General features: G+C 39.7%; 2 pseudogenes; one reads left to right on the top strand and one right to left on the bottom strand.

Annotated features, from left to right (window-relative positions):
- Positions 1 to 6,133: 6,133 nt before the first annotated feature.
- Positions 6,134 to 10,360, bottom strand: LOC123384807 (annotated as a pseudogene).
- On the top strand, positions 9,845 to 10,091 carry LOC101098135 (annotated as a pseudogene).
- Positions 10,361 to 11,752: the final 1,392 nt, after the last annotated feature.

Genomic DNA, 11,752 nt, shown 5'->3' with positions numbered 1-11,752 from the left:
CTCTGGTGAGAGCCCTCTTCCTGGCTTGTAGATGGCCTCCTCCTCAAGGTGTAGCATCCGTCTTACATGGCCTTTCCTCGGTGGAAAGGCACCTCGGAGAGAAGGCAAACTCTCTGGTATGTCTTCTTTTAGGGCACTAATCTCACTATGAGGGCCCCACTCCCATGACCTCATCTAACCCTAATTACCTCCCAAAGGTCCCATCTTCAAATACCATCACACTGGGGATAAAGGCTTCAACATATGCATTTGGTAGAGACACAAGCAGATGGTGAGAGACAGAATGGTCTTCAGTTATACTGGCCTTCTATTTCTCAAATGCATTCACCTCATCCTGTCACAAAATTGTGTGTGACCCTTGCCTGGAACACTCTGCCTACATCTTTCCATCATTTGGGTTCAGTTCCAAAACCACCCCCTCCAAATTCATTTATCACCCCTAGTGTAAACCACATCCCTCCACCCCTCAGTTACTCCACAAGTTCTCCTATTTTAATTTCTTTAGGGTGTGTGCCACTTTTCTTTTTTTTTAATGTTTATTTATTTGTGAGAGAGAGTGTGTGTGAGAGAGAGAGAGTGAGAGTGAGCAGGGGAAGGGCAGAGGGAAGGGGGGGACAGAGGATCTGAAGCAGGCTCTGCACTGTCAGTGTGGAGCCTGATGTGGGGCTCAAACTCACAAACTGTGAGATCATGGCCTGAGCCGAAGTCAGAGACTCAATTGACTGAGCCACCCAGGTGCCTCCATGTGTCGCTTTCAACAGTATCTGGTTAATATGTTGATTGCCCTGCACGCTGTCTGTCTCCTTTCTAGAATGTAAGCGTCATGAGAGCAGGAAGTAGATCTCTCTTGCATGCATTTGTATCTCTACAAACTTCAAGGATGCCTACCACATGATATATGGATTATGTGTGAGTTGGTGTCTACCCCAAAGTCACTCCTCTTCAGCCCCAAGCTCTTCTGATGGATGCAGTGCCTTGCTTGAAGCTGAAAGGCACATGAGTGTCAGAGGGGCACATGCAAAGCCACCACAGCACATGTCACCTGGTATATGGTACTGACACCTGAAGGTCTCCCCAGGACAAATCAAGAGCAAGTATGGGTCATGTAACTCAGGAAATAGAAATACTTCTCTCTGGACCCAGAGGTACCTAGGTACCTCACCTAGAGGTACATTAACTCCTTCCTTTAATTCCTGCTATAGACTGAATGTTGTATCCCCCCGGCCCCCCAGACCATATGTTGAAGCCTTAATCGTCATATGATTGTATTTGGAGAGAAGCCTTTGGAAGGTAATTAGATTTCCATGAAGTCAAGAGGGCAGGGCCCCCATAATGGGATTAGTGTTTCTCTATGAAGAGGAATAGACGAGAACCTGATCTTTCCCCACCATGTGAGGACACAGCAAGTAGGCGGCCATCTGCAAACCGAGAAGAGGGCCCTCACCAGAACCTGAGCATGCTGTCACCCTGATCTCACACATACCAACCTCCAGACCTGAGAAGTGAGTGTTTGTTGAGTAAGCCACTCGGTCTGTAGTATTGTGTTATAGCAGCATGAACAGACCAAGAAAATCCCCAAATCACTCCATCTTATGGCAGGCACCTGTGGAGTCTCAGGAATCTTCCTTCCCACTGGCAACTGTTGACAACTTGCCACTCACCCAGGCATCAACCAGCTGGTATCATCTCTGTGGCTCCCTCCCTGTTAACACGATTCATCCCTCGTGGCCCCAGCGTTGTCTTCCTTGAGGATGTGCCCGAGCTGGGTCTCTTCTTGCGTTGAGGTTGAGTCACTGCTCCTTCACTCCAACTTCCAGCTTTGACACCTACGGAGGCTGCCTGGCCAGCGCCACCATCCCCGCCCAGTGGGCGCCAGCAGATCGGCACAGCCTCAAGCTGTGATGGTTTCACAGTTGACACAGTGCAGGCGAACCCTCCCATCCCCGTCGCAGTCCCAGTACATCCACTCTCCTCTGTGCCCATCTGGCACCAGGAGGAATCTGAAGGAGGCTGGTGTTCAGAACCCCTGTTCTGACATGGAACGCATTCTTCCTTTTACCATGAAGAGATAAGACAGGTCAGAGACATAAAACCCACCATACCCAGGGGGCTGGTGTTTCTCATTGTGTGACACGTTTCAGAATCAAAATGAAGGATGTTCAGAAATGAACTTGGGACTGCATCCTTCACTGAGACCATCAAAAATCAGTCAGGGTACCAGAAAAATCAAAATTCGACTCTTGAGTTTATTTGAGTGTCTAATTTATACTAGGCTGAAAATTGCATAGGAATGTGAACTTTGTTTCACTTACACATCAGGGAAATGCCTTTCACAGTAGATGGGCCTGTTCCTTACCCTTACGCAGTCCTGAAGACAACTCTTGGTGATGTAATCACCAGAGAGTCTCAGATCTGATCCACAAATAACTAGCTCATGCCCAAGATAAGAACTGGTTGCAATTCATTAATACAGTTACTTAAGGGACATTCACCAAGCAATTAATATATTGCAGACACTGAGTTAGATGCTGGTACTACCAAACGGAACAGAGGAGTGTTGTTTCTGAAGGGCGAGATTCACACGAATATTGAGGCAGAGCCTTCATGGTGTGAGTGAGAGTGGCCAGGAGCTCAAATTTTAGACTGTGTCCATTTTTTTCTTGAGCAAACATTTATGAAGAACCCCTGTGTGCCAGCATTGTACTAGATGACGGTGCAAGAATGCGAAGCAAGGCCGACCCTGTCCCTGACTCTATGACTATCAGAGGATTCAGAAGACACAATAAGCAATTACAATAATGCGCTATGATAGGGAAGCTCGGCACCATGGAAACGTGTAGCAGGGACATCCTGGTCTGGGAGGGGGTGGGTCAGGGATGTGATTCAGAATCCGGAGACTGACACATACAGCTATCAGTGGCAGGCAGAGGGCAACATCTACAGACTTCAGCTGGAGGGGGAACAAAATCCATTTTCTTTTATATCACCATTTTATTCACACATCAGCATCCCCTCATTTCTATCTCCTTATTCCTGAAAGCAGTCCTTTTATAAGCTCTACACATGGTGATTAAACAAAGGGGATTCTAGAAGGGCGGACAAAGCATTAGAGATGGTTTCATTTTATATAAATGCCAAATTTTCTGCCTCAGTAAGGTTGCAGCTGTGACAAGAATTAGGCTGCTTGCTAGGTCATATATTTTCTAAAGTACCATGCAAAGAAAATATTAATACATCAGGGAAAGCGAAACAAATAGACTCAATTATTTTAAAACCTTGTGAGTAGACAATTTTTATAATAAAATGAATAATGCAGCATGTTGAATAAACAAAGAAAATTATATTGTTCATGTGAAGTGAAGAAGGATTCTCTACTTAAATCTGAGCGTACGAAGAATGGATCCTAAATGTAGTCTCTTGTTCTGCACAGGCTTCGGAATGGAAGTTGGATTGATCGGTATTTAATTAGCCAAACATCATTTTCTATACAATAATCTTCGATACATTTGTGGCAACTTAGAAATTAGAATTCTATGAATCACAATTTTTTTTTCATTAACTACAAATAGTCTCTGCATGTGGGGTGTATGAACTAGAAGACTGTTCCCAGACGTATGGCCAAAGTGTGAATTTTAACCAGTGATATAATGATCCGATTCACAGCAGAATTAATCAGCACGGGCTGAATAATGTTTAGTCATAAACTAGATGCAGATCAGTAATTAACACCAGGTTGGTGATTAGCTATGCTTCCTGGTTGCAAACAGCACCTCTCCGTGCAGCACGAAATAACTCCTTTTGTATTCTGCTCTGTTTTCTTTCATCCTGTGTTTGGACTTTAGTCACAGAGGGATTGATGTTTACCGCAAAGAGCCTGGAGTCAGAAGATCTATATTCGGGTCTCCAGGCTGCTGGAAGTTAACTGTTTGACCTTAACAAAAATAAGTCCTACACTTCTCTTCAGCTTGCATATCTGCAAGATGAAGGTACTTCATAAAGCCGAGTTGTGAAAAGAATAAAAGATCACGAATATAAAAGCATGCTGAAGACAGTGCTAACAGGCAAATGTAAAATATTCAAATGGTCTATGCATAAATTCATAAATACATAAATACAATTACATATCACGATGATAATTAATGTTAACCAAATTATCGCTTAAGGGATATCAAAAAGAGCCTGTCAATATAATTTTCATTTCTAAACCAACGAAAGCCAGTAAGATGGTCTCTGTGTGTTTTTATGTTTTAAGTGATGAGACCCTTGCTAGGTATTATAGTCATATATAACAGAATGATATATGCCATATATGCATATGGTTTTTTAAAATTCAGAACTACGCAAAGGAGGTGATGATCACTAATTTATCTGGCTGTCTAGCACATTTTGCATCACTTCTCTAAATAAAAAATCAATAAAGAAGGCTGATAAATGGGCTCCTCTCAGGAGGGCTAAAGACAGAGACAGATAAAGATGCTTTGTTTCTGAAACCTCTAGCCTGGAATAAATTACCCAGTCATGAGCCAAAGTCATCTGCAATTAATTCCAGTTATAAATTTCAGTCGAGAGACATGCGGAGCGCCTGATATAGCATCATGTCATTGGTTTGCATATTTTTACCAAGTGTATGTGATTTTAATAGTGAAGATCTTTAGTCTTAAACCTTGTGCAATTTCTGTAAGTTGTTTTAAACATGTAGTCTCGAGAAGACAGACATGTTTGCATTAATATTTAGCTTATTTTTTCTTGTGTTCATCAGTAGGAAAACTTCATATAGCATCACTATAGAGAAAAATCACTTCTTCTCTATTTAATTCTCAGGTTTGCTTCTCAAACAAGTACTAGTCATAAATGTGTCTAAACTTATGGAGGATTAATCACATTAAAATGATACATATATCTACACCATGCTCATTTTTCATACTGTTTAGTGTGATAATGCACAGAAACCAACGTATTGCATTTGTGAAATCTTTTCAGAAGTCATTTTCTAGTTTTTAGCAAAAATATTATGGTAGAACTTCCAGCCTGACAAGATGACACAGACTTGTTTCTCCCCATTTCTTCTTCCCAAGCATAACTGTCAACTCCGGAAATAATGCAAAAATAATAATAATAATAATAATGAAAATAAACAAGAAGTCTGAATGGTGGTAAGCAGAAGGCAAGCTGATTTGGAACCTTAGGACTGGAGGAACACTTCAGTGCAAGGGTATCTTGTGTCTTCTCGCAACCAACAGAGTAAGGTCATTGAGACCCAGCATTTCCTGACCCTCAACCTGGCAACAAAATACAGCCCAGGTAAATTCATTCCTTTCCTGGATCGAATGGGAGACGCTCCGACAACATTAGTGAGCCTGACACCACTAGTAAGGCAAAATAATTAGGAACCTCATCAACAAAAAAAGACAAGGGTGTGTACTCTCCCCAGCAGCCCCCATACTCTTGCACTGTTGAGATTCACTGAGGCAGGGGGCCAGAACTGGCAAGAGGGACCAACTTACCACAACAGACTTAGTCTGGGAAGCCTCCTTTATCCCCTGGGCACCACAAACCTAATGCTAATACTCCTGATATCCCTTCTCCTACTGGGAGCCACCAGGGTCAACATGTGGAACCAGTGGGAGGGACTCAGCCATAACAAATGGCCAATCCCACTCTCCGAAAGGCACCAAGGTGGATGCTTGGACCCAGCTATAGGGATGCAGCAACATAAGCAGCAACCTGAAAAGACTTTTTGATATGCAGGTGCAAGAATCCTCTTCCGTGCTCAGGGACACCAGAGAAGACAGAAAGCACCAGTTGGGGGATCTCTGCGTAGTGCTCCTTCAGAATCCCAGCCTGGGAAGATCCTTTCTGTCCCCATAGGCAGCACAAGCAGAGACCTGAGGAAGCCTCAGAAGACTCAAATGAGCCAAAGTAATGCTTCAAATGCACAGCCATTGGAACCACAGCCCACAAAAGCAGCCCAAGGTTTGACTGTTAAACCTAAACAGGGAGACTTCCTACTAAAATAAAAGATATAGGGGCGCCTGGGTGGCTCAGATGGTTAAGCAACCAACTGCCGCTCAGGTCACGATCTCACAATTTGTGAGTTTGAGCCCTGCGTCAGGCTCTGTGCTGACAGCTCAGAGCCTGGAGCCTGCTTTGGATTCTGTGTCTCCCCTTCTCTCTACCCCTCCCCTGCTCATGCTCTGTGTCTCTCTGTCTCTCAATAATAAGTAAATGTTAAAAATTGTTTTTTTAAAAAGATACAGCAGGACCCACACTCCTAATGTATTAGACAAAATGTCCAGGATACAATAGAAAATGATCTTTTGTGTCAAGAGTCAAGAAAAACACCTTGAATGAGAAATGACAACCCATTGACTCCAAAATGGGGATGAATTAGATGTCGGAATTCTCTGACATTACCACCAAGGATTTTAAAGCTTACGGAATAAAAATGCTTCAACATTTAAATGCTTCAATTTTAAAATGCTTTTAAAATTTGTTGAGACAAATGGGAAAATAGACAAGCTCAGCAAATAAATCAAATATTAAAATAACCAAATACAAATTATAGAATAAAAAAATACAAGAGGCAGAAAAGCTCAAAACTCACTAGATGAGCTCAGTCATAGAATGGAGAAGACAGAAGATAAAATAAGCGAACTTGAGGACAGATCAATAGAATTCCCCTTATCTGAACAACATGGAAGACATACACTAAAGAAAAATAATTTCAACAGACCCTCAAAGACCAGTGGGACAATAATAAATAATCCAGCATGGGTATAGTCAAGAATCTTAAGGAAAGGGTGAAAGAGAGTGAGACTAAAAGAGTATTTGAAAAAGTAATGGCTAAAAACTTCCCAAACTTGGTGAAAGATATAAACCTATAAATCCAAGAATCCAAGCAAACAAACTCCAAATGCCACCTGTATTTAGATATCCATATCCAAATTAAACGTTTAGAAATAAAGGACAAAGAAAAATCTTGAAAGCAAACAGAGAGGAAATGAATTGGGGAACACCATTCAAATAACAGATTTCTTATCTGAAATCACAGAGTCCAGCAGGAAGTAGTGCAATATCTTGGAAATGCTGGGGGAAAAAGAACTGTCGGCTACAAATTCTACATTTCACGAAACTATCCTTCAAGTACGAAGGGGAAATACAGACATTCTCATATAATGGAATAGCAAACCTATCCTAAGAGAATGGCTAAAAGACATTTTAACAGACACAAAGGAAAGAATAAAAGAATCCTGGAGCATCAAGAAGGAAGAAGAAAAACAGCAGAAATATGGACAGATTGTCCTTTTCCTCTTGAGTTGTATAAATCACGTTTGATTTATAGCATCATAGGATACTCAAGACAAAGATATTTTAAAATGAAGAAGGGAAATGAAAAGAATGCTTCTATACTTCATTCAAAGTGGTAAAATATTGGTATAATATACACATATATATTGTAGTACCCAAAGTAACAACAATGAAAACGAAAGAGAGAGATATTATATATAATTATTCCCCATTTCTTGTCCTACATGTAAGGATCTTAGAACTCATCACTCCATCCTAACAAGAGAAAAGCTGAATAGCAAGGTAAATTATCAGGGGTACAGAATGGCATTACATGTTTATAAAGTTCAATTCTCCAAGAAAACATAATCCTTAATGTGTGTGCACCAAACAACAGAGTGTCAAAATCTATAAGGCAATAACTGGGAACTGCGAGGAGAAATAAGTGAATTCATTATCACAATTGGAAACTATAACATCCCTCTATCTGAAATGGACAGATCCATCGGGCAAAAAATCAATTAAGGAAATAGTTGAACTCACCAGCCCCACCAATCAACTGTACATAATTGAGATCTATAAACTATTCCATCCCAAAACAACAGAATCCACATCCTTCTCAGGCTCACATGGAGCATTCACCAGGATAGATCACATTCTAGGCCACAAAACACAACTTACCAATTTAAAAGAAAAACGATTATGCAGTGTCTGCTCTGAGACCACAAAGGAAGTAAACAAGAAATCAATAACAGAAAAATAACTAGAAAATTTCCAAATATGTGAAGATTAAACAATACACTTTTTTCCAAACAACTAGACACCTAAAAGTTCTTAATTTATTAATCCTCTCATGAAAAATCTGCACAACCATCACAGATAAAGTCACTACAGAATCTTTACTCCTATTGTCCAATCTCCAGCTCACTTTTTGCCAGCACCACCACTGGCTTTTGCAGTTCCCCTGACTTTCTCCATTCTGTTCTTGAGTTCATTTTGCTGAATTCTTGAGACCTTTTTCTTCTCATTCAGGCCATGTCTTGCAAGTCTACGTTTGGGATCATTTTTCTTTGCATAATCCAAAGAATCATAAATCATGCCAAAGCCAGTTGTCTTCCTACCATCAAAATGGATTCGGAGTCCAAATACAACAATGGCATCTGGTGTGGCCTTGTGCACTTTGGCTAGTTTTCCCCCAAATTTCTGTCTTAGGTACTGTTGCCTTTCCAGGGTGAAGAACATCAATGACCATTCGTTTCCACTGAAGTAGTTGGTTGGTCATAAACTTCCTGGTCCGGATAGTTACTGTGTCATTCGTTATGGTGGCCGAGCCAATAACACGCATTTAAATGTGTTATTTAAAGAATAACACATTTCTCTCAAGAGACATTTAAAAATATCTTGAACTACACTAACATAAAATAAAACAAAATTTGTGGGATGCAGAGAAGCAGTGCTTTGAGGGAAATTTATAGCACTGAAAGGATGTGTTAGAAAACAACAAAAACCTAACATTAAAAAGCTAAGTTTCTACCTTAGGAAACTAGAAATAGAAGAGCAAATTAAGTCCAAAGTAAACTAACAAACAAAAATGGAGTTGGAGCAGAGATTAATGAAATGTAAAACAGGAAATCAATAACGAAAATTATTGAAACCCAAAGCCAATTCTTGGAAAAGATCAATAAAATTGATAAACCTCTAGGCAGGTTAACTAAGAAAAAGAGAGAGAGAGAACACACTAATTACTAATCTCAGAGATGAAAGACAGGATATCACTACACCTCCCACGAAAATGGAAATAATAATAAATACCACGAATAACTCTATGCCCACAAATTTGATAACATAAATGAAATGGACCAATTCTTTGAAAGACACAGTCTGTCACAACTCACACAAGAAGAAAGAGATAATCTGAATAGCTCCTATCTAGTAAATAAATCTAATCAATAATTACTAATCTTCCAAAACATAAAGTACCAGGACCAGTTGTGTTCACTGGTGAAATCTACCAAACATTTAAAGAAAAAATTATGCCAAATTCTTTGTAATCTCTTTCAGAGACAGAAACGGAGGATATACTTCCTAACTCATTCCATGAATCCAGCATTACCCCAATACCAAGACCAAAGACACAGCAAAAAAATAGAAAACTATTAACCCATATTTCTCATGAACATGTATAAAAATATCCTCAACAAAATATTTGCAAATAGAATGCAACAATGTAGAAAAAAGTATACATGTGACCAAATGGTAATTATTCCAGGTATGCAAGACTGCCCAAACACTCAAAAATCAACTAACATAGTCCTTCCTATCAATCAGCTAAGGAAGAAAAATTATACGATCATATAAATAGATGGCAGGAAAAGCATTTGACAAAATACAACACACATTCATGGTGAAAACTCTCATTAAACTAGGAATAAGGAGGAGTTCCTCAACTTAATAAAGATTATATACAAAGACCCAAGTAAGGGCAGCTCCTGCTAGGTCTGAGTGTTTCTATTGGCTGCTCCATGGTAACTATGTGCAACCAAAAGGCTCAGATGAAATGATCAAAAATGCCAACATGTTGGAGGAGATGTAACAGGATGCAATGGAGTGTGCTACTCAGGTCTTGGAGAAATAGAACATAGAGAAGGACTTTGTGGCCCATATTAAAAGTGTTTGACAAGAAGTACAACCCCACCTGGGACCTCATCGTGGTGAGAAACGTTGATAGTCATGTGACACATGAAACCAAACACTTCATCTACTACCTGGGCCAAGTGGCCATTCTTCTGTTTAAATCTGGTTAAGAGCCTGAACTGTGTCACACACCCAGTGATCCATCCCAAAACAAAGACTGCAGCCTTGCAGTATTTGGAATTTCCAAATACTGAAATCTTCAGTTTTGCCTAAGAGGACACCTTGATCTTCAAACCTTTATTGTGTTGTTTCGTATAGGGCATTTTCCGTGCAAATTTTTTTGATTATAAAACAATTAGCAAAACAGCTTACATTTGTACTTATTTTTTTCTTTTAAGATTTTTCAACATTTATTTATTTTTGAAAGAGAGAGAGCATGAGCAGGGGAGGGGCAGAGAGAGAGGGAGACACAGAATTCGAAGCAGGCTGCAGGCTCTGACCTGTCAGCACAGAGCTGGACATGGGGCTCAAACCCACAAACCCTGAGATCATGACCTGAGCTGAAGTTGGTTGCTTAACCAACTGAGCCACCCAGGCACCCCTTCTGGTATTTATTTTCTATTCCAAACAACTCTCCCAATGTTTTTCTCTTCAAAATCCATTCTTTTCAAAAAAACAAAACAAAACAACAAAAAATCTGTTGGAGAAATAAATATATATACAAAACCCTAAAGCTAACATCACAGTGGTGAGAAACTTGACATTTTTCACTAATATTATGCATAAGACAAGGGTTTCCACTCTTAACACTCTTTTTCAATATTGTACTGAAAGTCCTTATTAATGCAATAAGTAAAAAAAATACTAAAATAAATATCATGAAGAAATACATATAATTATCTTTTTTCACAGATGACATGATTGTCTATGTAGAAAGCCCAGAAGAATCAACAAAAAATTCCTAGAACTAATAAGAGATTGTAGCAAGTTTACAGAATATAAGATTAATGTACAAAAGTCAATTGCCTTTTTTCCTAGATACAAGCAACGAACAAGTGGAATTTAAAATTAAAAACACATTACCATTTACATTAGTCCCTCCATAATAAAATACTTAAGTATAAAACTAACAAAATATGGACAAGTACTATAGGAGGAAAACTACAAAACTCTGTGAAATCAGGGAACTAAATAAATGGAGAGATGTTCCATATTCGTGTACAGGAAGACCCATTATCAAGATATTAGCTCTTTATAACTTGATTTGTAGATTCAATGCAATCCCAGTCAAAATCTCAGCCGTTGTTTTATGGATGTTGACAAACCAATTCTATTTTTTTTTTATTTTTTTTAACGTTTATTTATTTTTGAGACAGAGAGAGACAGAGCATGAACGGGGGAGGGTCAGAGAGAGGGAGACACAGAATCTGAAACAGGCTCCAGGCTCTGAGCCGTCAGCACAGAGCCCGATGTGGGGCTCGAACTCACGGACCGCGAGATCATGACCTGAGCCGAAGTCGGATGCTTAACCGACTGAGCCACCCAGGCACCCCAACAAACCGATTCTAAAGTTTATATAGAGGGGTGAAAGATCCAAGATGGCCAAAACATACTGAAGGAGAACAAAGCTGGAGGACTGATACTACGCAATCTCAATATTTACTATAAAGCTACGATAATCAAGACAGTGTGGCATCAGAAAAATAAGAGACAAATAGATCAACAGAACAGAATAAAAGGCCCAGAAATAGACCCACAAAAATAGAGTCAACTGGTCTTTAACAAAGGAGGAAATTCAATACAATGAAGCAAAGATAGTCTCTTTAACAAG

This window comes from Felis catus, chromosome B1 (genome assembly GCF_018350175.1).
Source record: "Felis catus isolate Fca126 chromosome B1, F.catus_Fca126_mat1.0, whole genome shotgun sequence".
Taxonomy (NCBI): domain Eukaryota; kingdom Metazoa; phylum Chordata; class Mammalia; order Carnivora; family Felidae; genus Felis; species Felis catus.
This window is presented reverse-complemented; position numbering and strand designations above follow the sequence as displayed.